General features: G+C 44.6%; 2 long non-coding RNA genes and 1 pseudogene across 5 annotated transcripts in view; 2 read left to right on the top strand and 1 right to left on the bottom strand.

Moving 5' to 3' along the window:
• LOC100432862 (uncharacterized) overlaps positions 1–22,567 on the bottom strand; it is a 153,631-nt gene that overhangs the window by 87,943 nt on the left and 43,121 nt on the right. The gene's annotated exons all lie outside the window — the stretch shown is intronic.
• LOC103890642 (uncharacterized) overlaps positions 1–22,567 on the top strand; it is a 50,744-nt gene that overhangs the window by 23,935 nt on the left and 4,242 nt on the right. For both annotated transcript variants that reach the window (XR_008525287.1, XR_008525286.2), the window contains 2 exons: positions 1,075–1,893; positions 12,218–12,438. This is a non-coding gene — a long non-coding RNA (uncharacterized LOC103890642). The remainder of the gene's footprint in view (positions 1–1,074; positions 1,894–12,217; positions 12,439–22,567) is intronic.
• LOC129059736 (U6 spliceosomal RNA) lies at positions 11,519–11,616 on the top strand (annotated as a pseudogene).

The following is a 22,567-nucleotide window of genomic DNA, read 5'->3' as shown; positions in this document are numbered from 1 at the left end:
CTTTTCTCCTCTAGTTGAGGGACCTTTAGCACAAAGGTACAACCTCACAGAAGATGACTAAACACACAAGCCAATTTTAATGCTGTGTCCTGAGACCCCAAGGGAGTCCAGGGGGGACCATCTCCCTAGACAAAGGAAAGAGGCACCTCCCCACCCCAGGAGGGACACTGTGGACAAGATGCAGGTGCGCAGCGCCGGATATCCAAGGACCCTTGGAAGGCTGTGACCTTTCTCCTCTGAGCAGCAGTAAGCCAGATGTCCACTAGCAGGTCCCAGAGATGCGGCCACAGCAGTAAAGCTGCATGCCAGTCTACTTGCCTGGCACTGCCCAGGAGAGTGCCACTAGCCCCCATCCTGTAGGACCAGTGGGTGCTGTCCTCCTCTATGCAGAGTGGCCAGGGAGGAGGGTCAGGGCCATCTAGCCATGTGGTTCATGCCTAGGTGTCTGGGAGCAGGAAGACATGCATTTCCAATCTAGCATTGGCACCCAAACTCACATTGCTGTATTCCTGTCAAGCAGTGTTAGCCAGCCTTATATCTAAGGACTACAGGCTTTAATTACTCCAGGGAACAGCCTGGTGGCCAAAGAAAGGCTTGTTACAAAGGCCCCTTTGTTGAAAGGGCTTTTGTCCCAGCAAGAGGATTGCTCCAGGCACCCCTTATAGGCCACCAGCCCAGAGCAGGGAAGTAACATTTGTCCAACTAACCCTCGGGTGTTTCAGAAGACCTGGACTCAAGTCCCCGCAGCCCAGGTTTGCTGGCAACATAGTCTGCTGTAAGTTACACATCCTTTTTAAGCCCCAGTTTTCTTACCTATCAAAAAGCAATCATCAATGTGAATTTCACCCTCTGTTCTCCAGTCCTGGAGGCTGAGTCCCCCAGGCTGCTGGAGGTGCTGAGAATACCTGGCCCCTACTAGCACTGCAGAGAAGTGTTTATACCCCTCTCTGGCAGGCGAAGTTCAGTGTGTCTTTAACCGTGTCCCTACCCTCTGTCATCCCACACACAACAAACACATATATAAGAAGAAAAGGAACGTGCTTGTAGTGGATATTTCTCCTCTTTCCTACCCAGGATCCAAGCAGCCTCCCTAAGCTGAGGTAAGGGGCAGCAGCCACTTCCTCTCTGGAGAGCCAGGAAGGACACCTCCTCTCACTCCCTGGAAACAGAACAGCAGGCTGCTGACCTTCACCCGGCCACCAGTGCTCCACCCTGAACTCGAGATTCCAGGATGCAAGACAGAGGCTTCAGGAGGAGAGAGATTTCTCCTTGGAAAGCTGGAAGAGCTGAGAGGAGAGTAGGAGGCAATGAGGAGGGGCCTGCAGCAGGTCTCAGGGACTGTACGGGGCGTGGACCTGCGCTGTACTTTTGCCCCCTGACCCTCGTTCCTGATGCTTTTCTCAGCTTGGTTCTCCAGCCTTCTGATAATTCCATAGGCTGCTGGATAGATAGCTTTCCAGTAAATTCCCTTTCTGCTTAAGTTAACCAGATTTGGGGTCTGTTGTTTGTAACCAAGAGTCCTACCTGATACTGTGTAAGATACAGCCAGAGAGGAAATTATCCCCAAAATATATTTTTTAAAATCTGCCTACACAAATATACTAACCACGGCATTATTTAAAACTGTGCAGATGGAAACCACTGGACAGTAGTGACATGGTTAAATGGAGTCTGATCCATTCACTCAGAAAAACAAGCAATCATCAGAATAATGGGTATGAAGACGATGCAATGACAAGGGAAGTGCTGCTGAGATTGACTGACAAATGACAACAGGATAAGAAACTGAATGTGCAAGATGTGCCCCTCTCCTCCTACGGAGAATAGAGGCTCCCTAGGAGCTAGACTTTTGATCTATTTTGTTCAGGATCCTATCTCCAGCAAGTGGCAATGGTAGGCACTCAACTAACACTTACAGAATGAATGAATGAATGAATGAATGAATGAATGAACTATTTGCACAGGGGAGGGGTGGGTAAAAACACCTTCAAATGCTATTAGTGATTATTACAGGTTACTCAGATTTTTTAAAGCTGTTGTTCCCTTTCCTCTATTTCTAGCATTTTCCATCATGTGGTTTTATTCATTTTCCTGAGAAGAAAAAAATGTTTTTCTTAGCCCAAACCATTGGTAGGTGACCCAACTTCCCTAATATTTATGTTCCCTCTTGAGAGGCCTAAACTGCAACTAAGCAGGGTGGCAAGGGCAAAGGAACATTTGCTCTCCTTTCCAAGTAGAAATGCTCAGCTGAAGCAGTCATTAAGGAGCCTGGCTCTGCTGCCCAAGGAAACACTTCCTTCCCATGGGCAGCGAGCGCCGAGTGATCTTCACAGCCCCTGGGCTGGATCTTGGAGCAGGAGAGTCTGTCTGGGGCAATAAAGCGTCGCCAGGTGTCCAGGCCAAGTCAAAGGCCTTCCTGCCCTCCCCTGTTCCCCTCCGGTTGTCATCTCTTGCTTCCTCACCCGGGCTTTGTCACCAGTCCATGCACACTGCAGGGTCTGAACAATGGCAGACTCAATAGCCAGAGGGAGTTCAAAGGGGTTGATCGCCCCTTCAGACTGGCATTCAGCAGAAGCAGCCACTAGCTTAGCAAGTGGGATCCTGTTCCACCTCAGAGTGACTAAGCAGGGAAGTGGAGGAGTCAGCACTCCACAGAAGCCAGGAAGTTGGCTTCAGGCTGGCCATGAATTCTCACAGCAGGAAAGGGCAAAAGGAGATTAACCAGCCAGGTGAGCTACGAGGAAATGAAATCTGCTGCAGATCGCTGGGCAGGGCCAGCTGTGCACACCTGCTAAGATCACCATCTTATGACCACCCCTGGCTTGCACTCACTATGATATTCTCTCTCTCTCTCTCTCACGCACACACACGCAAGCATTTTCAGCATGATACAATGAGAATAAAATCATGCAAAGGAAAATGCTGAACACAGAGAAAAGGCACATGTAAATGCACACCCTTGCAAAGGCTCTGATTCACTAACTTCATGCCCCTTTTTCACCTGCCCATGTCAAAACATGATTCATCCTGGTTGGATCCAACAAAAGACCACAAGCCCCAGGTTCCAGGGCACATCCTGCAGGCATTTTTTTCCATTTTATCCATAGTGCTACAGTGTTTAGTGGGTTGCTCACAGTTCAGGACCACCTGGGAGGAAGCCCCACTCAACATTCTGGGTCCCAGCTCTGCCGAGTCTCTTCTCCAAATTCCAAGGGTACAAAACCAGTTGGGCAGTGTCCCCTCTTAAGAGCTCTGAGTCCCAGCTCTATGTGATTCCTCCTCAATCTGCTGAGGTTCCACATCAGCCTGGGAACACCCTCCACCAGAGACCTGTGTTCCAGCTTTGCTGGGCCCTTCCCCTAAGCATCTAGGTTCTATTAATCCCAGTCTCTTGCTTTGTTTCCTCAGCCCTTGGTGTGGTAGCTGCTCCCTGCAGTTACTATCACTGAGATACCTCAGGGTTCCTTTTTTGCCTTTTCAGTCCTAATACTAGCCTAATAATCTCCTTTGTTAAATTATCTCTGTTAAAATAACTATGATGATCAACTCCTTACTTAAATAATGTTTACATGATCAAAAGACTTTCTGTAGTAGTATTAACAGTTTTGGTTTCCTTGTTATTTTAACTGTATTCAATTTAAATTAAATTCGTTGAATTTTTTCCAATTATGCTTTCATTTTATAGTCATTAAAAAATAAAAAAAAACTGGCTGGGCGTGGTGGCTAACACCTGTAATCCTAGCACTTTGGGAGGCCGAGGCGGGTGGATCACTTGAGGTCAGGAGTTTGAAACCAGCCTGGCCAACATGGTGAAACCCTTTCTCTACTAAAAATCCAAAAATTTAGCTGGGCGTGATGGTGGGTGCCTGTAATCCCAGCTACTTGGGAGGCTGAGGCAGGAGAATTGCTTGAACTCAGAAGGTGGAGGTTGCAGTGAGCCAAGATTGTGCCACTGCACTCCAACCTGGGCAACAAAGCAAGTCTCAAATCTCAAAAATAAAATAAAATAAAATAATAAAAAAAAGATGGTGCTTTCCTGATTGGACTTTTACTGATACGGGAGAAAATTTAGCAGGAAAAAATTAAACCTGCTAGTGAAGACAGGTTTCTGGGTGCTTTGATGGAGTGATCCATCTCCTCATCACCAGGGATGGGAAGAAGAGCTTTACATCTGTTATGTTTAAATGATATTCCTCAAGGAACAGTGTTCAAAAGCTACGTGACGGTTACCATCCACTAAGCTGTTCAAGTTATTGACCATTTCTTACTTAGATTTTGAGAAGTTTTAGATACAGTTAAACAGTGGAGGAATATGTGACCTTTAAATAGCCAGGGTTTCCAGAAGAAAATAAATAAATTCTGAAGAAACAGGGTCTAAGTAAGGAAAAGAATACCCAACTGGAAAGAGAATGCTGTAGAACAAATATACAGAAGGAGTTAAGCAATTTAACTATTCAAAAAGACCAAAGGGAGGCCACCACACTACAAGTTAAGGGGGGAGGGGGGCAAAGACTATTAAAATCACAGGTGGTTGCAATAACCACACATACATTCAGTGCTGAATTTCCAATCCCTATCTCCTTACTTTGGGAGCAATTAGTCTCGGGTGAAAAATTGCACTTGTAGCTAATTGCACCTGCAATTACCTACTTCCGGGTGCAATTAGCCACTTGAACCTAATTCTGAGTGTGCAAGTGTTTAATTGCATATGTGAGGAGGTGATTCCAGACACAGTTAGTAGTTAGTTGTGCCCTCAGTCTTTGCACCTGCAACTAATTGTGACTAATAAAACAAGTCTTCATACAAGTCAGGTTGAAAGAACATATGGTGACCCTGTTTGGGGAACCAAGAATTGGATTGGTTGGGCTAATAGAAGTACAAGTGCAGTAAAGAGAACAAAGGGACAAATTATTTAGAAACTGTCATTCTTTGGATCTACGGTTACATTATCCATGTCCCTTCCTGCAATCATGTTCCTCCCAGACTACAGAATATAAAGTCAGCTGATTAAAGGTAAGAATCATGCCTTGGCTGACATAGTTCTTTGTAAAGATAACAGTAATTCTTCTGCTGACATTGAGGAACACCCATAAGGTGCAGGTCAGAACTATGTTCCAGCCAATTCTCCATTATTTGTGTTAATTCTGATGAGGTTATTCAAAACACTGGGCAACAGGTATTTATTGAACTAAGTCATATCATGAATCCAGAAATTAACAGACATGGCTCCTGCCTTCAATTTCATGTCAGTTCCACATATAATTATTAAGTGCCTACTGTCTGCTTGGCATGTCGAGGTGCTCGTTTACTTATTAGGAACATTCATTTGTTCTGTCTTTCTACATATACCTATTGATATGGTTTGGACGTTTGTCCCCTCCAAATCTCATGTTGAAATGTGATTCCCAGTGTTAGAGGCTGGGCCTGGTGGAAGGTGATTGGATCATGAGGGCAGGTCTCTCATTAATAGTTCAGCACTATCCCTTTGAGGATAAATGAGTTCTCACTCAAGTTAGTTCATGAGGGACCTGATTGTTTAAAACTCTGGGACCTCCCCCTTTTCTCTCTCTTGTTTCTGCTCTCACCATATGACATGCTGGCTCCTCATTGCCTTCTGCCATGATTGTAAGCTTCCTGAAGCCTCACCAGAGACAGATGTTGCAACCAGGCTTGTACAGCCTGCAGAATCGTGAGCCAATTAAACCTCTTTTCTTTACCCAGCCTTGGGTATTTCTTTACAGCAATGCAAAAACAGCCTAATACACCAATTTATCAAGCCCTCTTGGAACTCACATTCAAGTGGGAAAGATAGATGCTAAACAACTGTTTATACAATTAATGTCTTCATTACAGGGGCTGGGAGAGTGCACAACTAGCGCCTGCCCTGGTAAGAGTTTATGTTAGGGTGTTCTGAAGAATTGACTCTTGAGTTGAGATTTTAAAAATCACTAGGGGCTACTTAGAAAGGAGAGGGAGAGCAGGCTCCGGGCAGGGAGAATGAAAATGCCAAGGCTCTGAGGCTGAAAGGAACTTCCCAGAATTGAGAATGGAAAGAAGGCCAGCATGGCTGGAGTGGAGTAAGGGGGAGAAGTGGTTGAAGGTTATGTGATGAGTGGGAGGAGTTTCCTCTAGGTTGCCAAAAATGTGCCTCATGAAAGAACCCTGCAGGAACGAAGGGCATCGCAGGGCCTCTCAACCACTACCAAGACAGAATCTTGATGTGAGATGTTTTTCTCGTCCCTCTTCCTCTAATCTCACCAATACCAGCCTGGATCCTGCAAGAGCCAGAAGAGAGATGAGGTAGACAGAGAATAAAATTGCCAATCAACCCCTCCTTCCCAACTGCATGAACCTGAGCTTCAGCTGTTATCACTAACTTTGATTTGGCAGTGAGATTGAAGTTTGACATTAAGCTGAACTGGACCTTTAACACTGAAAAGAAATCTCATTATCAGAATTGAGGCTTTTCTAGTAGTTGGAAGTAATCCAGAAAGCCAAGGCATCTGCATGAGATGTCTCTAAAGCACAGGAAGTAGAGACCTGCCTGAGCATATCTGAAGTAGGTAGAAGAAATGTACAGCCTCTTTGTGACTGTACCCCCCTTGAGCCAGCCTATTCCACCAGTAGTACACAGGAACAATGCCCATGACCCCCCAGAGCTGAGGCTCCCCAAGGCAGTGAAGTTCCACAAAGATAAGAAGGACTCATAGATTTGGATGGAGAGGAGGGACCAGGCATTGCAAGAGAAGAATGATGAGAACACAAGGGAATGAAGTCCATTCTCTATTGGATGGGAAGCCTCGAGAAGTCTGGCCTGGCTACAGCAGATGTTCTGAGATGTGAGAAGACGTGTTGGATAGAACATGAGCTAAAGACAGATGGAAGGAAGTCTTGAATGCCAGGCAATAGGAGTTAGGAGCCTCTCACAGCAAACCTGGCTCTTCCTCCAGATTCTGAACAAGCAGCAAAATAACTTGGTTTGAGCTTAAAGTGAGAGGTTCATCTTCCTGAGCTCCCTTCAAGGGCTGAAATGGTGACCTTTTCCCCAGTCTTTCTTCTCTGTGTACTGTCTAGTGGAGATAATGAGAAGTCATCACTGTGAGGACATTACCTCCCCATCCAAACCCCTTCACCAGCACTCCTGGCCAAGATGGTACATGTGCAGTGCAAGTCTTCAAGGATTTGGGGAGAGCAGTATAATCCCTTCTTTTATGCCTTCTTCTCTTTTGGCAAAGACTGACTCAGTGCTCACCAATTAGATTAGAGTCATGTCACCAGATTCTAGTCAGGCAGCCAGTACACGGCTGGCCTCTAAAACATTCAACACAATCTTCCACTCATTCTCCCTTTCCAATTCATGAGACTGAAAATAAAGGACCCTGCGATGGTGGAGACACATGATGGCAAGAATCTGTATCGCTACTTAGAGAGGAGCATCAGACTGGCATCAGACCATAACACGAGCAAGAAAGAAACATGTGCTTGGTTAAGCCACTGAGATGGGGTGTTTACTCATCACTGAAGTGCAGCCTAGTCTGTTGTAACAGATCTATCCACCTCCGACCCCAGTGTTCTCCACCCTCCGATTTCTCTCCCTTCTGTACTCTTTCTGCAGCCACCTTGGCCTCAGTCATTTCCTCACAGCAGAGTATTCACCGGTGCAGCAGAGACAGGGGAAGAAGTCGCAGTAAGGGAAGACCTGGGCGATTCTCTTCCCTTAGCATGCTATTGCACTGCCTCTCACCCTGGCTGTTCCTCTCTCTGGAATACTCTTCCTCTAGATGTTCACTCCTGGCTTCTCTTCAGCTGAAATGACTCTTTCTCAGAAATAGTTGCCAGCAACACCCACCCACAACTTCTCAACACAATACCCTTTACTGCCTTCATAGCAGTAAATTATTCATGAAATTATCTCATCTGTTTATTGTCTTTCTCCTTGTAGGATGTCATCTCCACCAGAACAAGGACTAGGTTTTGTATGTTGCTGTTCCGTTAGTACCAGAACATGCCCACCCCTGCTCAGTAAATAAACGTTAAGTGAATGAATTAAAAAGTGAAAGGCTGTAAGTGCTTTGACCTCCAGGTTATCTAGTCTCACTCCCTTTACAGATGAGGAAATTGACTCTTTTCCCAGAAAAGAGGAAACAGAAAAGCAAAGGCAACTCTCCCATGCTAGCTGTTTCTGGAGTGCTGAACTTAGATGTGATTTATTCAAATGAAAACTCTTGGGGAATTGTTTCAGAGGGATCCATAAAACAAATGTCATTTTTACCTAGAGAATTCACCCAACCTTCCAACCAATTTCAAATATAGTTCTTTAATGCAGATTTGACAAATCTGAAATCTCTTACACAAAGCCATTTATCATCTAATGTGCGCCTGCCCTGCACCACAGTTTAAGTTATAGCTTTTTAATGGGGTAAAACATTTCAATGAAATCATCAAAATACCTTAAACCAAAACTGCTTATAAGATATTGATGAGTTTCAAGCATTGATTCCACCCCTGGAAACATCAACCTTGCCATTGGCACCATGGGCATTTCTAATAAAAGCAGCCAAGGAGGTATAATGAATATCTAATGAACCATTTTGTATGTCTATGTTGCTTCTCGAATTCGAAATAAATCAATGAGCCTTACAAAATGCATATTTTAGTGATATCTCTATAAACAATAATCTTGTCTATCATGACTCGAATGTCATTCTTTTTATAATACAATTGAAGATTTAATAATTTATTATATAGGTTGCCTTTCCCGTTTAAGCTCTAGGTTATGTGTGTATATGTATATATATGTGTGTATATGTATATATGTGTGTGTATATATGTGTGTGTATATATATAATATATACATATATGTACACACAACCTAGAGCTTAAACAAGGAAGGCAACCTAGTCCAATGTTTGATTTTTAACATTTTTTAAATGTTCTTGTATGTAGAAGTTCTGTGGGTCATAAAAGTAAACCAAAATGCCCACATTCCAGGAGCAAACACAGGGGCACATGAATAGTAACTAGTAAACAAGTCATAGACGCTTCCATGAATACAATACCAGAGAAGGCCTAGATCCAGTGCCAAAGGCTAAATGAAGACTAACAGATCTGATAATCCTGCTTTACAGGCACTATAGCTGAGCCCACACTCATCTGGGCCAGTCAGGCCAAGGCCGGTTTCCTTGGGCTGGAACAAGCTCCTCTGGGAACAGCGTGGTGTGTTCACCTAGAGACCTCTTCCTGACAAAGGTTTTGGCTGTGTTGTCCCACCCGCTTCCTCAGCTGAAAATGGGAAATGGGGCAAGTTGCTTCCCCTCCTGCTGGCTCAAATCCTATGACCCAAAGAACGGTCTCCATCTCAGCAACTTCCCTTCCAGAGGCCAAATATAGCCATCCCTTTCCTGGCTCACTAAAATTCCAGTCAGACTGCTGTGCACAGTGACAGACGGCCAAAGAGCATCTCACCAGCCCAGCCACAGCCAAAAATAACGGCCACTTGGTTAGCACAGACTGTGGACTTTTTCCTTTTTGTTGTTGTTGAGACTTTGTTCTGAGTTATTTTTTGTTTTGGTTTTGGATTTTGTTTTGTTTTTGTAGTTTGAAAGTAAGTAGAGTATCTGAAGAAGTGGCTACACCAACTTCCTACATGAGATTCCTGGGTTTAGTTCCAGCAGTGGTGGGTCATGACCAGAAAGGTACTCACCTCTTAAATCTCCCCAGCCGCCTACCCAAAAGGAGGGGCCGACAAGCGCGTTTCCTTCCCACTCTGTCCAGCAGTGCCTCCTGCACACCCCAGGTCATGCTGGGACCCACCCACCATGCTACGTTTCTCCTGGGTCTCGTGGAAGGAAGACTGGGGGAGGCTCTCCTATGGGCTGGGTGGGGACACTTCCAGACTTGCACCCATGATGCTTCTGGGCAGTAGACAGGCCCTGGCCCCAAGCTGTCAGTTCGGTGCCCTCCACAAGTTCTAAGAGGTCTTAAATTATTAATTTATTTCTTTAAAAATACACCGTGCTCAACAACAACCAAACCCACTTTTGATCTGCATCCTGACACACAAGGCTCTTGTCAACCAGATTTTGTGCAGGCCAACAGACACATCTCATTAAATCTTACCTAGTGGGTGACATGAAACTGGAGCATGCTAAAGAGATTCAGGCTGGGAAAGATGATTGTCTTCTCCATGCCCTGTTTCCAAATGCAATGAATCATATAAGCAATTTTGCAAAACTGTAACCTTCAACTGTTGGAACATCTTTGTACTTTTGTTCTTCAAAGGCAGAATGTTTTCTGGAATTATGTTTCTACCTGAGGAAAAAAAAATACTCCTTCAATTTCTACATGTGTGAGCGTATCACACAGATATATCTCATTTCTTGTCATGTTATATGCTGTCTCAAGACCAATAAATAATTTATGCATTTAATGCATTTATCAGCTCTCGTGTGTGTGTGTATATATATATGTAATCTCCTATGTGTTAATGTCAAAGATGTCTTCTATATTAATGGAAAGCAAGCAACCTCTTGGGTGTTTCACCACCATGAAATTAACTTTGCATCTTACCCATCAAATGAGTGAAAAGTGAGAACAGGTCCCTGCTCTTTACAGAAAACTAAATGCTAGTCTACAACAGAGAAGGAGTTACAGTAGGAATTTCACATTGCATATCTGCTGAAATTTCTCCCCTCCCTTATTTTCTTTTTCCAAAGAAGTTCTTTATTACTCCAGGGCCACTTAGATTGTAGAGGGAATACAGCTCCTAAATTTCAACTTGTTCTATTTAAGTTGCCTTTCCTTTGCTTCCCACTTGGAGTATTTATCATGCTTGTCGTTAAGAACTGCTTCTGAGCCCTCGCAGTGCCAAGCCTGGGACCAGGTGCATGCGTTTGGCAGTCCTCACCTCCACTGCCATCCACAGGCTCCAATTTGGATTTAACCGTGGTCATCATTCACACCCTTATGGCAGCAGGATCTAGGGGTGCCACCAACATGATGACAGGCAGTGAGCATGAGCACTGGCAGCAACTGCTTTGGGCAAAGTCACGTGGCTGCACCTGGCTCATGCTTGCTGTTCTGAGCCTGTCCCCTCTTTCCACCCACCTTCCCCATTTGGAAGACTTCTGTGTTTCAGCAATGCCATGAAAGAACCCCCAGACTGATAGAATCTGAGAGGAATGGATCTCAAAAATAATCTCGTCCAAACTGCTCATTTGAAAAATAAGGAAATGGAGGACCTGAGGGGTTAATTTCCTTGGCCACACTCACACAGGTAGTTGCTGGCAGAGCAGAGACAGGAACTAAGTATTTGAACCCACTTCCAAGGCTCTTTCCACCATACCAGTGGCTCCCAACATTTGCTGGCACAACCCACAGTCAGAAGGAAACTTTACATCCTGATCCACACATATGCACACATGTATGCAATTTACACAAACGTTTTACAAAACGATGCTTACTAGGTGACACACTTTGATCTTTTCTATTGCAGTAGATTCATTTTAAAATATTCTGGAGATTGCTTAACAGTGTGTAGACTCAAATCGCAACCGTACAGAGAAGATTAGCATGGCCCCTGCACAAGGATAACATGCAAATTTTTCCCATATTTTTTGTACATTTACCAAATGTTACTTTTCTTTCCAGGGATAACATTTATAGGTATACAGTCCTATAGTTTGCATTTTTCTTAGTTAGATACATCCACTGAATATTTAGGAGGATGGGGGTTGAATTAGATACAGAACAGGGTCCCTTTTAGATCTAAGCATCATGCTCCTGGTCAGGAATGATCTTCCTGTCTACCTGTCCTCAGATTAGAATGATCTGAAAGACAGAATGATCTAGTAGACAGAACACTGGACTGAGAGTCAAGGCACAGCATCTAGTCCTGGCTCCACCAGCTGCTAACTGTGTAACTTTGGGTGAGTTTCCTCTGGGTTCCGTTAACTCATCTGCATGATCAAGCTGTTGCTAACTGACAGAGTTCTGAGGAGTAAATGAAATAATGCAAATTAAAGCAATAAAAAGCTCTATGCACAAGACTTGTCCTGGAATAGCAATGATCTTCCATTCTCACATTTCAGAGAAATATGGTATCTAAAGAGGTTTCTGGATTTTCATCAAAACACCTGCATAATGTATTATGAATAAATTTGGTAGATTAAAGAAAAACCATACCCTGAAACTAGCTTATTTTTAAATGTTTTTGCAGGTGTTTGAAGAGGAGGGGCTCACTCTAAATCTTGAAGATGTTCAGCCTCGAAAAAGTAGAAGTCATTGTGACCAAAGATGATGCCACCACACCTTTGAAAAAGAAAGGTGATGAGCCTCAAAAGGAAAAACACATTCAAGAAAGGTCAATGCTAATGAGTATGAATGAACACATAGCAAAAACTTCAGATACAACAGCCATGCCAAGGGCTGGTGGGACAGGTGAGGCTGAGTGAATAAAAAGAAGTAGCCCCAGAGACACTCAAGGTGGTTCCAGCTGCTTTGAAGGAGGTTTGTTTCTAAGAGGTGGCTGGGCTTGGTTTCAGTGTATTCCAATTTGGGACTCATGAATTGCAACTGATAAAGATCAAAAAACTGATACAGAAATTGTTTTATAAAACATTCAAAATGCCTGCAGCGACCTTGACAAGAGCAGACATTAGGAGGCTCCCTGACAGCTGAGAACACTGTGTGATGCCCCTCAGAAGTTAGTTGTGAAGCCCTGTGGGGAGATCTTTGGCTGCACAGGGGAGAGGATGGTGGGGAGGGGGGCAGGCATCATTGTCACTATTATGGTAGGTAGGGCTGCTGCTCCTCTGCCTGAAACAGAGAAGAAGGTGTCAGGAAGATCCTAAAGAGAAGGACCCTGGCACAGGCAGACTGGGTGGAGGTGGCATGGGAGGCAGCGAGTTCTAACTCCTTAAATAGTGCTTTATCTCTACTCAGGAACTGTTACGGGAAGCTCAGAGTTGTGTTTCTCACCAATAATCTTAGAGAAATCACTTCAAAAAAGAGATTAAAGAAAAGGTTTCAGGTTTCAGTAAAGGGTTCCGTTTGGCAAAGTATATGATGGTTTGTAGTTGTCATTGTCCATGCCTACTGATAACTTATTTTGTGTTTTTGAATGAAAAGACATTTGTACATTCCTTAAAATAATAATATTCTTAAAAAGCTGGTGACACTCACAAAATCGATTCCACAAATCCCAAGCAGAGTGTGTGCAGGCAGCGCACACAGGAGGCACAGGCGGCGTGAGCAGCCCTCTGCTGTCCCCTCCCCTCCCACAGGCTCCCCCCAGCTGTTCTGACCACTGAGACACCCACACCCGCTGCATCCCTTACATCCAAAGGCTCTTCCAGTGCCTTCTGGGACCTTGGTTCCAGGGTGAGCAACGCACCCAAGCTCATGGGGAGGGCGGAGCACTCCATCCTCTTCCTGTGTCCACAGGGACCGTGGCTCTCCCAGGTGCTGCCCAGCCTACTCCAGGTAGGGAGTGCTTCATGGCCCCAACCTCCTGGGGACTGGAAAGGGTTTTGTGTCCTTCTACCTGTATGTAAATCTCTCCCTCTCGCTCTCTCTCTCTCTCTTAGCCACCTGGTTGCCCAACACCACCTGAACCTTCCACTCACATCTTGGTAACTTACTGTCTTTTCTGTCCTAGATCTTGCCATCAGCGTGGGCACTTTAATGTCCCTCCCTGTGGGCAGCACATCCAATACACTTGTCGAACCTTTCTTTCCCTCCCTCACCTGGTGACACCCCTAACCTGCAAATGGCCTAGAGTGGTCCCACCTGAGATATTCTCAACCTGTATCCTGAAGCCTCATCACAGCCTCCTCTCCTGAGATCCCGGTTCCCTTCAACCCGCTGCCCCTGACTCTCAATCTCCCTGAGCCCGTCCATCTCTGCTCTTCCCATTTCCTCATTCTCTCATCCCCTCATCTCCTCTTTTGGTTTTGCTTCCTTGCCCCTCCCACCTACACTCCAGGGCCCAGAACTTCAGCCCCATATTTGACAATAGCCCCCTTCCTAAACCAACAGCCTATGAACCTGCTTCGTAGTGCACAGCCAGCAATGAAGCAAGAAAAGAATCAAGCACATAGCCCCAATATGTTCATAAATCACATACATTTTACTACTGGGCTGACATTTTCTTCATTTTAAAACATATCACAAAAATGGAAAGGCACAAATGACATGATTTTAGAAGGCCAATATAATAAGCATTTCAGTATTTTCTGCCCATTCCCATTGGAGCATTTTATACAGCCCCTGAGGGTGTGCGCGCTCCAGTTTAGGGACCACAGCCCTAAACCCTATCACTCTCTTCTCCCTCTGTCACATCCACCCTACAAAGCCATCCCTGAGCCCATCTAGTCATAAGTGTCCTGTTCTCTGCCAGGTGTCTAAGTGGTGTTAGAAGACACACTCAGTCCCAGTAACCTCTGGATATACTCTTTCAGCTCAGGGCAATGTCACTGAGAGCCTTCAAGGGGCAACAGTGAAGCTAGTTTGCAAGAAACCTTCTTTCATCTTCATCTATCGCCAGCACCCAGCACAGTGCCTGGCACTTGCCTGTGACCATGAATGCATTGATCTGTGCACACATGTGGCATCCACATCGCTCTGCCTATGTGGTTACCAAGGCATGAAGAGCACAATAGAGAGAGCCCTGACAGGTCAGGACATCCCAGCTGGGGTGCGTTTAGTTCTGAAGCTGTGTGAGGGTGCCTTACCCTCACAGCACCTCTGTCTGCCCATGGTGGCCCAAGCAATAGACTGGCCCTCAGAATGTGCCTGAGGCAGTTTAATTAAGGCCATTTTGGCACTTGACTATTCCAGGAGGTTGTATGGAGGTGGGAAACAGGGCTCTTTCCATCTTCTCTTTAATGCTGGCAGCAACCCTGGCTCAGGGCACAGCTGTACCCCCATTTCCTTCAGATGTCCCCTCACAGAAGGATGCCACTGTGAGAGGAAAGGGGTGAGCAGGAGAGTGACAGAGCTTAAAGAGCAGCCTCCAGTGGACACAATGTAGACTGGATTTGAGCAGGGCATCCAGGGCAAGCACAAGAAGAGGTGCTGGAAGAGCCAAGGATATGTGTTTGACCTACCTTCCTCTCTGGCCATGGAGGGCATCTCTTTCTCTCTGTCTCTCTCTCTCTCTCTCTCTGTCTCATACACACACACACAGAGAGAGAGAGAGAGAGAGAGAGAGAGAAGACAGCTATGGCACTTTCTCAGGAGGTAAAGATGATTTAGGCAAAATTCCCTCACTTCCTACAGTTCTTTCATCTTCTCCTTCTCCCTTCCTCGTCCAGTGTTTCTTAATGACTGGTCATGGACTGACCCCTGAATCAAAGTCACTAAAGCCCTGTTATCAGTGCAGATTCCTGGTGTCATCTCAGACTAAGAGAATTAGCAAGTCTGAAACTGGAGCAAGGGACTCTGCATTTAAACAAAGTTTTGCCCATTAAAGTTTGAGCACCACTGAAAAACTCTCTCTCCTTCTCCTGTGTTCTTCCCAACTACGCATCCCTAATCTGTGGCCTGCGTCCGTCTAGCCACCATTCCCATCTGCCCCTCAACTCCTGGGGCCGTCATGATGAAGCCAGTGGGAACTCCAGTGGAAGGACCCAGACAGAAATAAGATCACCTGGGCCTTCACCTTCCTTCACTGACCGAGTGCTCTTCTCTTCCTGCGCTTTTATTTTAGTCTAGGACATCGCCTCACTTGGCTCCTAGACGCCCTGTTTCATTTAATTTGGCCTCCTTGCCCAAGCAGAATCCTGGGCAAGCCTGGGAACCTAATACCCTGAATTCAAATGAAGTTGCCTGGAGGAAACTGAGTGAATCAGGTAGCTAAGATTTGGCCTAACGTTGATCTATTTTTGGCCAAAGCCAATCTCCACTAATAGGTCTCTACTAATAGACTTGCAAAGATGGAGCTCTGAATCAATGCTAAACAAGAGTTATAAATCATGAAGACGTTTGCTGTCTTTTTACCTCCCAGGGATGGGAGTGAATGGGAGAGGACTCTGACCATGAAGCGCTCTAATCTAAACTCGGAGAAAATTCTCCCAGCCATTCTTCTGCTCACAGAATTTCCGTGGCACCAGTCTCCCTGCAGCTTTGACAAGTGAGCTATTTTAGTATGAGAACAAGTAGAGTTATTGTTATCTCTGCTCTGAATCAAGGATAAAAAGAAAAGGTGAGCGGGAGAAGGAGGGTGTGAGAGAGAAGAACTGGGGGTGAGGTGCGGAAAAGCAGAAAGGACTTCAGATACCGAAAGAAAAGGAGCCAGGTGCTCTTCCCAGGAAGGAAGTCACCAGCCGGCCGGTTTGTGGATTGAAATCAGTACGTGACCCCTCAGCAACCATAATAACAGTCCCTCCCTCTGGTCTCACAGGGCTCTGGGGGGATGAAGACAGCACGATACATGCCAAGGTGCGTTGTCAGTGATGAAGTGTTGTCTACACAGGGTGGCAGCTCCCTATCTGTGACCAGGGAGCTACTGCACCTTTCCCACAGCCCCACCCAAAGACTGAGGACGGCCCAGGCCAGAAGGAAATTTAGACTGCAGACCCTCCGGCAGCAGATACCTTTCCCTGCCCTTACTACCGGGTCACCTAGACCCTTAACAAGGGTGCTATTTTAGCAAGAAACTGAAAATAAAAAGAGAATCTGCCCTCCGAACATGCTGAACACTTATTTTAGCACACAGCCCCACGGAGGGTCAGCGCTCCACGCATGTTTTAAAGCGTTTGTGCCTATTTATTTTGAGACCGGCAGGGCTTGAGCCACAGCTTCCTGGATTCTGCTTTGTCAGCAAGAAAGATTTGCTGCCATAAGGCATGCTGAGCTCCCTCTGGGGCCCCCCTTCTCCTGGAGTCTGACTGAGATGAGAAGTTTATCCCAGCACTTAAATGAAGAGACTTCCTCCAGCTCCCACTTCTGCCTCACCCCTCTGCCTCCCACTGACAAACAGGCCTGGCTGCAAGGTGTGCATGTCACCAGGACCTGACCACCAGAGGGCGACAGAGAGCAATGAGGGCCGAACAGTTTCCCAGGAGCCAAATCCCCTGACACATCTGCTCCATCCTCCAGCCCAAAAACTGCCAGACTTGCTAGCATTTGCCAGTCCACCGAAACAAACATCTCACCTTCATCGTACAGTTCCTTGGTAAACTCTTATTTTCTTCTTTATCAAGTTTGGATGGAAAACAAAACAATTAATTTTAAGAGCAGCACACAAGAACCTAAACATTATTTATGTCTCTAATTATCTTGTTCTGGTGGGTATTTTAGTCCCTGTCTGGTCAGGACATTAATTATCTTCATAACTACAGCAAAAGTTAAATAATAAGCACCCAAGGCTACAGCACTACTGTAATGTGCAAGCTTAAATGAACTTATAAATTTTATTAATGGATGCTTTATACAACTCCATATATTATAAATCAAACAAGAAACCTATTTCTATCTTTTAAGGGTATGGTGAAAAAGCTTTAACATTATTGAGGATAATTTTTATTAAGTTTAAAACTCCCTTTTTCCAGTAATGAGACTGTTATGAGGATAATTTAATCTAGTTTGTCATGAGGCACCCCGGCTTGTTAAATAAGTTAATAAATGACTGTGCATTAATCAAAGTGACAAAGCTATGAAGAGCTGGGGATGGGAGACAATTCTGGTGATAGTATTAATTAGTATTTAATTAGAAACTTAGGGCCCATAAATAAAAAAAAATCATGGTAGAGACATTTATGCAAATTGCTCAGAGCCTGCAGTGGAGTTAGCTTTGCTTTAAAGAAACATGATTTTTTTTTCTAACATACTGTACACAGCAGCACTGTGGCCACATCACGTGGCTTAAACGTGCTCTTCTTTTGTTTCCAATTTGTTCCAATTATAGGCCTGTAAATTCGAATCATTCTTTTGACTGTCTTGATTGAAATGTAGAGTTTCCACAATTTCTACTGGGAGTTCTGTGTTTTTTTCTTTTAATAAAAAAGGAGAAATGTTTTAAAGACATAAAGAAAGAGCTTTAGATTCTTTTTCTGCTCTTTTAATTAAGATGTGTGCCACCATTTTCTAAGAACAATTGTGGATTCCATTTGGTACACAAACAATGCCTCCTTTTTCAATCCTGGTGAGCTGTAACTAGGTTTTGTTATGTGATATAATATTGAAGACTGCATAGATTCAACTGCCATCATTTTTATGATAATCATAGCACTTTTAGCTTTTGTCTCAATAATGTACTTGGATAAATGGGCAATTTTTGATGGCCCAAAAAGATAATAACCGTTTGGTTCTGAACGTCACTGCTTTCCTAAGGTACATGTTCCCCCTTTTCAGACTTTATTATTTGTTGCATTTATTCAAGAAAGGTTATCCACAGTAAAACTGCTTTTTCTATTCAACAGTCTATCTCTGTCATGGTTCATTTATGTGTGAGCATGACGGACTGAAGCCCGTATTATCCACAGCTGACAAGTGTCAGGCCGACAGTTCAATCAGCCCTTCCTCGAGATGATGCCCAGGGCCCCGTGTTTGAAGTAGGACAATAAAGCAGGCAACACAATCCGGGCAAACTGATCCGATCCCTGTATGTAAAGGGGATTCTGCTTAATAACACAGTGTGGTTTTTTTTTTCCCTCTCCAAATACATTAGTCCTTAAACAGTGAGTTGGCCCTTAAGAAAATCTGTGACTGACATGGAAATGCTGAAGTTTAAGGTGGTTGGTTTATCCGTAACCTCATGGGGCTGCTTCTTTGTGCAGACTGGTTTTGTCAAAGTCAGAAAAATAATGTATTCAGTGTCTGATCATTTTTAGGGAGTTATTTGAATGGGATTTTAAGTCAGACATCCTGATGTTGACACAGGGATCATTTTCTTGTCCTTTTGTTTTACATTTGTGGAACAGATCATTTGCATCGGCTAATAAAATTAAATCTCTGAAATGCATACAAAAGTGAGTTCCCTTCAGCAACACTCCTCAATTCCCTCCACCAGCCGAGTAAGCAGAGTTGCTGGGTGTGTTTCTTTATATTGGGTCTCTCTAGAACACAGGCTATAATGCAAACATATCTTCAAAATTAGTGCTCCTTCGGCCTGGGTAACACTTAGACTCAAATGTATATTAAAGTATTTCACTACAGATCCTGACAATCAACGGCAGAGCCAAAGTCGATAAAATGCTAATAACCTGCTGCAGTCTGTTCCTTGGAGGACTGGGGTACTGCTGTTGTGCTCTCTTCCAGCCTTCAAACCATTGCAGGCGACAACAGGCAAGGGAAGGCGGCTCACCCCTTTAGAAGGGGCCAGAGCACTACATGCCTTTCATAAGAAGGAAGCCAAAGACCCTCTTAAAGCATCATAAAACCTTCAAGCCAGAAGACACAATGCAAAACATCAAACCCAACCTCTTCCATACTTGATGAATGAGACTCAGAGACATTTTTGTGACTTCCAAGGTCAGAGAGCTTGTAAGTAGCAGTGGAAGGAAAAAGTTAACAACAACAACAAAGGAATCCTCTGAATTTTGCTTCTCTTTATATGACTAGGCTCTTTATATTACTAGGCTGGGCAAGTTAGTGTGGAAGGGACTGATGAAAAGCAGAATCCAGAAGTCAGAATGTGAGGAATGGTGCCGGCAACTACCAAACATGACTTCTATCAATTTCCTTCTTGCACAATGCTGGAAGTCCTAAGTAACATATTTTCTGTGAATGTGTTGCTTCTGTGAATGTTGGTTTTTCTCTGTCTACCCTGCTCTGTCCGAATCTACCCATTTGCTGCATTCTCTCCCCTACTTTGACCCCACAGACCACATCATTCAAACACCCTTGGCTGCTGGCTTCCAACTGTATTAGAGACAAGGGGAGGCACTAATGGCCAGTCAAGTGGGAAGAGAGAAGCTACACTGTGTCCTTGTCCCCTGCTTGGACTCCCCATCTCAGAAGAAGACTGTGTCCCTCCAGCACTCCTGCTTCCACTGAGAGGCTCTTCCTCCAGGACTCCAACTGTCATGGGCCCCAGTCCCTCAGTTTCCTCCGCTTGGCCCTTCAGTCCTCGGGGATACCAGCTCCCCATTGATGCTAAACTTGGGGTGTCCCCCATCTCTTGTTTGTCCACCTACCTCTGCCCACACTTCTGAAGTATCCCCTTCTTTAAAGTCTCCAGCAGAACCATCTCCAGTGAGTTCTGTTTCCTGCTGGGACTCTGATGCATTGAGTGATTTGCATTGCTAACTGATCCTACTTCTAGGCCAGTAGTTCTTAGGATATTCTAAAATCCCATAGAGAATCTGATGAAAGCTATAGGCTCTCTTCCCACACACACACAAAAGTCACTTATGCACATATGCACAAAATTTCAGACAACTGTGACATGTTCATAGACACTTAAAGGCTATTTACAAATTTTCTAGGGCATCCATGAAACCCCCAATATCAAACACCCGTTTGTTCCATTTGATCATATCACGTCCTTCTCAAAAGCCTCTCCTGATGTCAAATCAACTACTAGAAAGCATGAAACCCAGACTCCTCAGAGCAGCATTTCAGACTAAATCTTCCAGGGCCCCATTAACAAAAGAGCTGAAGGGGAAATTTAATACAGGGGAGTTGTTGCAAAGGTGGAGAAAGAGGTGAAATGACAAGGGCAATGGTAAGGCAATCCAAAGATCAGCACCAGCAGCAGGCCAGGAAGGAGGCCTGGGGGTCAAAGGAAAGAGGTGATGTCACCAGAGCCCAGAAGCCAGGGCTGTCTGGGGGAGCCAAAATCATAACAGGGGTCTCTCGGCAGGAGCTGGAGTCCAGAAAAAAGACCCAGCCACAGCTGGTGATGCTGCCAAAACAGAAAGAGAAGGTGAGGATCTCTGGGCTTCTTTTCTCCTGCAGCTTTCCAGTCTTCACAGACCACGTGACTCAGAAGCTAGCTGAGCAAAAGCCTGCAGGGATGCCTGAAGACCAAGGCAGGGGGAAGGCTGTGATGAGCCTAAGATACAACAGGCCAGCCCAGGCATGGTGGCTTACACCTGTAATCCCAGCACTTTGGGGGACTAAGGCTGGTGGATCACCTGAGGTCAGGAGTTCAAGACCAGCCTGACCAAAATGGTGAAAGCCCATCTCTACTAAAAATACAAAAATTAGCCGGGCATGGTGGCAGGCGCCTGTAGTCCTAGCTACTCAGGAGGCTGAGACAAGAGAATTGCTTGAACCCAGGAGGCGGAGATTGCAGTGAGCCAAAATCGCACCACTGTACTCCAGCCTGGGCGACAGAGCAAGACTCTGTCTTAAAAAAAAAAAAAGGTACAACAGGCCAATGAGTCACACAAAAGCCCTTCATGACCTGGCCTCTCCTGCTCATGCAACCATGATAGAACCTGGGTTCTCATATCTGTTGTGCACTAACTGTGTGTCAGGCACTGGTTCCAGGAGGAAAGCTGCAGTATTCAGCCCAAGAGTTGCAAGTAAATAAGACCGAGCCTGGTGAATTGCTTAGACAGAAAAGTAGCGAGGGTGGTAAATTAGAGCGGGAGACCACAGAGGCTTGGGGAGGCTGGTGGGACAATGTCAGGAGTTTATTCCAGGGATAGAAAGAGAGAGAAACTTGGAATACATTAATCAGACTTTGGAAAATGTGATTGACAGATTGGGAAGAAACCAAAAAACCACACCCTTGGGCATTCTGCTCCAGTCTTTAAGGGGCCAGATGTACTGACAGCAGTCGTTGTTCCTTGGAAACCCCCGGGGAGCTTTAAAAAAATCATGATGCCTGGGTCCACCCAGTGGTGTGCTAGAGCCAGTTCTTCCCAGCTCAGAAAAGATAGCTGTTAAATTTTCAGGAATTTTCAGAGCCAATTGTTAAACACAATTAGCTCTTGAAGATCAAAAGACATAAGCTTATAATTAAATAAGTCATTGAAAATAAAGGTAATAAATACTCAAAACTTATCACTTCATAATAATTTTACTACTCCTATGCTTTTGAGGTTGCTTACCACATCTGAATGGTGGCAACACTATATTAAGACGTGTTGTTATGCATCTCTTCCCAATTCCGTGGTCAGTGCCATCACATCAACAGAAATTAGCAAACACTATAAATCAGGGCTTGATTTATCATGTTGTTGATTGTCTACATAAGAGGTTGGCAAATTACAGCCCACAGGTCAAATCTAGCCTGAAATCTATTTTTGTATGTCCTACAAGTTTGTACAGTTTTAAAGGATTCTTTTTTTGAAGGAGGAGGAGGAAGACATCATTTGTGGTCCACAAAGCATAAAATATTTACTATCTGACCCTTTACTGCAACACTTTGCCAAGCCCTGGTCTATACATAAGAAAATGTTAATAATGCAAATTAAACTTAATGTACATTGTGTCTGTAGCCATTACATTATAAATAGCACAGAAAATTGAGAAAATATTCTCCCAGTGTTGAAAACTATTACCTCATCAGCAAAGAAGTCTCTCATGTCATTAATGAACAAGTAAAATTCCAACATACATCTTCATTGTTTTACTTTCATGTTATCTGTTACTGTAAATGAAAATATCAACC

The sequence above is a fragment of the Pongo abelii genome, chromosome 4 (genome assembly GCF_028885655.2).
Source record: "Pongo abelii isolate AG06213 chromosome 4, NHGRI_mPonAbe1-v2.0_pri, whole genome shotgun sequence".
NCBI classification, from domain to species: Eukaryota; Metazoa; Chordata; class Mammalia; order Primates; family Hominidae; genus Pongo; species Pongo abelii.
Note: the sequence above shows the minus strand (reverse complement) of the source record. Positions and strands in the feature narration are given on the sequence as shown.